The following is a 5,911-nucleotide window of genomic DNA, read 5'->3' on the forward strand; positions in this document are numbered from 1 at the left end:
AAAAAAAAAAAAAAAAAAAAAGCTCCCCTCCCCAACCTCAAGTGCCAGAGGAAAAGGGATGTGGAACCTTCAGAAAGGTGTTATAGTTTGCCTGCTTTGTTTATGTTTTTTTCTTGTTAGGCTTATTAACTGTAAATTGTATCTAATTATCAATCACCAACGATGGAAAGTAGCCCAGGCATATCCAGCATAGAAGACAGCCCAAAAGACATCTGTGTTGAATTTAACTTGTGTGGGGGGGGGGGGGGAGGTTATATTCCTGTTTGTTTTCCTGAGCTAATATTTACTTTTTTTTTTTTTGCTTTGAGGCTGCACCAGGTGGGTGGGCAGTAGGGAAAAGGCCCAGGTGTAGAAAAAGCTGTCCTGAAATTTTCTTTTTTTTTTGAGTAGGAGTCTCACTCTGTCATTCATGCTGGAGTGCAGAGACATGTTCACTGTTCACTGCAGTCTCAGTCTCCTGAGCTCAGGCAGTCCTTCCACCTCAGCCTCCTGAGTAGCAGGGACTGCAGGCATGCACCACCACTTCCAGCTAATTTTTTTTACTTTTCATAGAGACGAGGTCTCGCTGTGTTGCCCAGGTTGATCTCGAATTACTAGGCTCAAGCAATCCTGCCTTGGCCTCTCAAAGTGCTGGGATTACAAGGCATGAGCCACTGCTCCTGGCCTGTTCTGGAATTTTAAATTCATCATAGAAAATATGCAAAGCGTTGGGGGTACTCACGTGAGTCAATTTGTGTGGGAAGACTGTAAAAGTTGGGTTTGGTTTAATCGCGGGACTCAAGCCAGGTGGGGGTGGACACTGAGGCAGTGGTGGCTTCACTGGGGTCCCCCAGGCAGAAGAAGTTGTCTGTGTGATCACAGACACATCTCACTGCTCTGCCCGCAGTGCCGGCTGAAAATGGCACTCGGACACGTCCATTCCTTCTGGAAGGGCTGTCATTCCTGCCCTGTCCCATAATGCCAGTCTCCACGGTAGCCCTTCCCGTGGGGCCACCCAGGCCTGTGACATCACAATGTAGTCCATTCAGAATCTTGGGATACTGATTTGACCCAGGGACCCAGGACACTGCTGGACCTTCTAAGGCAGGCCTGCAGTTAGAGACCCAAGGCCACCGATACAAGCCATCCTCACCACTGGCTTGTCAGGTCACCTGGTGAGTATTCAGAACTTCCCCGGGCACTGTGGAAGGAGACACAGCCAAGAGCTGACTGACTGAGTGTTCTGTGGCTTGCTACTCACACAACATTGGACAGGTAGTGGGCATACACCAAACCACAGATTCCTCCTAGGAATGTTAGCCTCAACTGACGCTCCCCGGTTCTGAGCCTCTTCCTGCTGGTGACTGTCTGGGGGAGGTGGTACTTGGTCCCCTCTGAGGCTTGGCTTGCTACCTGCATCAGATCCCTGGGAAAAAGTCACCTATGTTCTTTTTATTTGTTTGTTTTGAGTTGGGGTCTCACTCTCCATCGCCCAGGCTGGCATGCAGTGGCACGATCACGGCTCGCTGTAGCCTCGACCTCCTGGGTTCAGGCAATCCTTCTGCTTCAGCCTCTTGAGTAGCTGGGACTGCAGGCACAGGCCACCAAGCCCAGCTAATTTTTTGATATTTAGACAAGATCCCACTGTTGCCCAGGCTGGTCTCAAACACCTGGCCTCAAGAGATTCTCCTGCCTCAGCCACTCAAAGTGTTGGGATTACAGGCGTGAGCCACTGCACCCAGCTGACAGCCCTCTTTTTTATTTTTTATTTTTGAATTGGAGTCTCATTCTGTCACCCAGGCTGGAGTGCAGTGGCACACTCATGGCCACCGCAGCCTTGCCCTGCTGGGCTCAGGTGATCCTTCCACCTCAGCCTTCCAAGTGGCTGGAACCACAGGCGTGCCATCATGTCCAGCTAGTTTTTTTATTTATTGTAGAGACGAGGTCTCTCCAAGTTGCCCAGGCTAGTCTCAAACCCCTGGGTTCAGCAATCCTCTCACCTCACCTCCCAAAGTGCTGGGACTATAGGCAGGAGCCACAATGCCTGGCCAGCAGCCCTCTTTTAAAGAGGAGGCAGGATGAAACGATGATACCTCCTCATCAGACCCTCCACTCATGGTACTGTTTTTAATCCCTACCCTCATTACATAGGCATTCTCATGCCTATTTTACAGATATGGAAACTGAGGGCTGTGCTCGGGGCTGTGTGCCGGGTTCAAGGACGAGAATTGACCTGGAATGCCTGTTCACTCTGAATCAACTATTCCTCAACAGTCAGGGGGTTCACAAGGCAAAGAGAGTGTGGGGGTCAATGTGACCTTCCGCCAGCATGGCTGAGACAGGACACCTGCCATCAGTTGTTAACTGGATCGAAAGATCTGTCAGGGTCTTGCTGACAGATCTGACACGGGTCATACTGTGCCACCCAGCCTGGCGTGCAGTGGCACATTCACAGCCACTGCAACCTTGACCTGCTGGGCTCAGGAGATCCTTCTGCCTCAGCCTCCTAAGTAGCTAGAACTACAGGCACGGGACACCACACCTATCTAATTTTTTCATTTATTATAGAGACCAGGTCTCAATAAGTTGCCCAGGCTGGTCTCAAAACCCTGGGCTCAGGTAATTCTCTTGCCTCGACCTCTCAAAGTGCTGGTATGAGCCACCACGCCTAACCTGCACTGGCTATTTTAATGGAAGTGTAGCTTGAGTAGCCATGAGTGACCGGTGGCTGCTGGGCTGGACACTGCAGCTCCGGCCCCGCCCACTTTTGTGAATTCATGCCTGATCTCATCCCTGCCCCCAGCCATCACCCTCTATCTGCGTTACCTCCCCGGACTTCTTCACTTTTTGCATTTGCCGTTCCCTCTGCCAGCGGGATGTTTCCTTCTGCTCATGTCTTGGTTTGCTCCATTTAACATGAGGGCCTCACACCAAGTGTGTTTCCTTGGAGGAACCATCCCTGTTTTATATAATAGTGTCCCCATCCCTATCTCAACTGCTCCTTATCTCCCTGAAGTTGTTGCATTTGTGTGTTTTCTTGTCTGTCGCCATCTCCCGGGACAAGAATGCTCTTTTTGCCAGAGTGAGGACACGGTCTGTCCTGTACACCTTTCCACCTCTGTGCCGGTGGGTGGGGGTGCTCAGCACGGTGCCTGAAACTGGCTACGCCTGCAGGCAGCCCTCCTCAGGCCCTTCCTTTAGCAAGAAGGAGGGACAGTCGCTGCCTCAGTAACCGTTTGCTGCGCAACAAAATACGAGCAACTTCCCAAAACCTGGAATTTTTAAAGTAAAAAATAGTGTATTTATTCTTACATGTTTAAACATCAGTCACCTTCAGAGTTCTCTGTTGGATGCCGTACACCTATCGAGATGCTTTTTCCAGTGCTCAAAACAGTTTTTGAACTCGTCAATGTTGATGTCTTTCAGTGTTTCTGCCGTTTTTCATTTCACCTCTTCCATATTGACAAAATGTTTCCCTTGAAGACATTTTTCATCCGTGGAAACAAAAAAAAAAAGTCACTCAGGGTGAGATCAGGTGAATAGGGAGGGTAGGGCATTTGGAGTCATAAACTGCTGAATATTCGGTGCAGTATGGGCAGGTACATTGTCCTGGTGGAAGTACCAGTCACTTGTTTGCCACAGCTCGGTATGTTTCTTCCACAAATCGTGATGCGGCCTTCTCGAAACTTTCAGATAAAAACTTTGGTTAACCATTTGATCTGGAGGAACAAATTCTAAGTATATTACAGGGGACCCAACCTCCAAAAGGTAATTCCTGTTTTTGGGTCCCCCAACCCCCTTGTAACACCAACACAGTGGCTTAAAACAGCAAAGCTCTGTTATTTCTCCTGATTCTCTGGGTCTGAAGAGCTCAGCTCTACATGGTGCTGGTGAGGTCACTCAGCTGGCGCTGTCCTAGGAGGCCTGAGAAGGCCCCCCTCACTTGCCTGGGACTCTCTGGTCCTTCAGGCAACATCACCATGCATCTGGCCTGGGTCTCCTTACAGTACGGTGGTGTCAGGGCAGGGAGGCTGACTCTTGGTGTGACGACTGGCTTCTGAGACAGGCTGCCAGGGCCAGAACTGCCACACCATTTCCATCACCTTCTATTGATCTCACTAAGCCCTGGTTCAGAGCCCAGATAAAAGGGGGTGGGGGAGCCGTCTGCCTCTTGTGGGGCTGGGGCCACATGTACCTACAAGGAGGAAGGACTCCATGACGGCAGCCCCAGTCACTATAAAGAACGTTACAAAGCCGGGCTCGGTGGCTCAGCCTGTAATCCCGTGCCTTTGGGAGGCTGAGGTGAGTGGATTGACTGAGCCTGCAGGTTCGAGACCTCATCTCTACAATAAATCAAAAAATCAGCCGGGCGTGGTAGTGCATGCCTGTAATTCCGGCTACTTGGAAGGCTGAGGTGGAAGGATCGCTGGAGCCCAGCAGGTCGAGGCTGCGGTGGCCGGGAGTGGCCACTGCGCTCCAGTCTGGGTGACAAAGTGAGACTCCAACTCAAAAAAAAAAAAAGAACATTACAGTGGTGCTTCTCAACCTTGACCATGTACATGGACCAGCTGGGGTCCAGTTAAGATGGAGATTCAGTGGGTCTGGTGGGGAGCTTTGGAGTCTGCATTGCTAGCAAACTCCCAGGAGATGCTGAGACAGGTCCCCTGAGCACACGTGGAACAGCCGGGCCGTAGGAGAGCACGTCCCATCAGAGCTGCCTGTGTTTAGGCCTGGCATGGCAGGGTCCCCAGTGTCACCGCTTGAATGGGCATCACCCCACTGGTGAAGCATTGCCCACTCCTTCTGAGGGCCACGTGGTCAATCCCTTCACCCCTGGCACCTCGGCTTGTGCCCACAGAATGCCAGTAGCCATCCCACCCCACTTCCCAGGCACTGCCCTCACAAAGCTTCACCAAGCATAGGGCCGCTTCCTTCTTTAACATTCCATTCCCACCAGAAGCCCCTGTAACTTGGTGGGGCAGGGCTCTCTCTGGATTAGAAACCAAACTCCAGTGAGTTAAAAGGGAAATCATTGTTTGGAGTATGAGTGACCTCAAGACTGGCTGTATCTGGGACCTCAAGGGATATTGTCAAGGTTTGTCGCCATCTTTGGTTCTGCCTTTCCCAGGTTCCCCAGCAGGATCTCTCCCACGTGAAGGAAGAGACGACCCCTTAACTAGCTACTCCAGCCAGAAGGCGGCACCATGGCCTTCCTCATCTTTCCCCAAAAGTGCCAGGATGCTCTCTGGCTGGCCCAGCTGGGGTCACATGTCCACAGTGAAGCAGTCACTGTGCCAGGAGGATGCATAACCTCACTGGCCAGGCCTGGTCATGCATGTGCCCCTGAGCCAGGTGTGAGGCTGGCCCACTCAAGCTGCCAGGAATAAAAGCAGGAAGGAGTGATTCTCAAAACTGTAAAGGAGAGAGAGCTGCTGGAAGGCTAAGTGACTCAAACTGGCTGTGAGAATGGGTGTTGGGGTCCCTGTGTGATGGTGGATAAAGCCGAGGGCAGGGACTTCATGAATTCAAGAGAGTGGCGAGGCATGATGGTTCATGCCTGTAATCCCAGCACTTTGGGAGGCTGAGGTGGGACGATTGATTGAGCCCAGGAGTTTGAGACCAGCTTGAGAAATACAGCGAGAACTTGTTTCTACAAAAAAACTTTTTAAATTAGAGAGGCATGTGGGGTGTACCTGTAGTCCCAGCTACTTGGGAGGCTGAGGCAGGAGGATTGCCTGAATCCATGCAGTTGAGATTGCAGTGAGCTGCAATGGTGCCATTGCACTTCAGCCTGAGCAATAGCATAAGACTCTGACTCCAAAAAAAAAAAAAGGAATTCCAAAGAGGCCAGAGCTAACCTGGTCTCCTGAACCCCCAACACAGACTCAGAGGGGCTGTCAAATTAAAGAACTTCAGCACCAGAAGAAACTTG

The sequence above is a fragment of the Carlito syrichta genome, unplaced genomic scaffold (assembly GCF_000164805.1).
Source record: "Carlito syrichta isolate Samal-C Ts95f unplaced genomic scaffold, Tarsius_syrichta-2.0.1 Scaffold304602, whole genome shotgun sequence".
In the NCBI taxonomy this organism is placed as follows: Eukaryota; Metazoa; Chordata; class Mammalia; order Primates; family Tarsiidae; genus Carlito; species Carlito syrichta.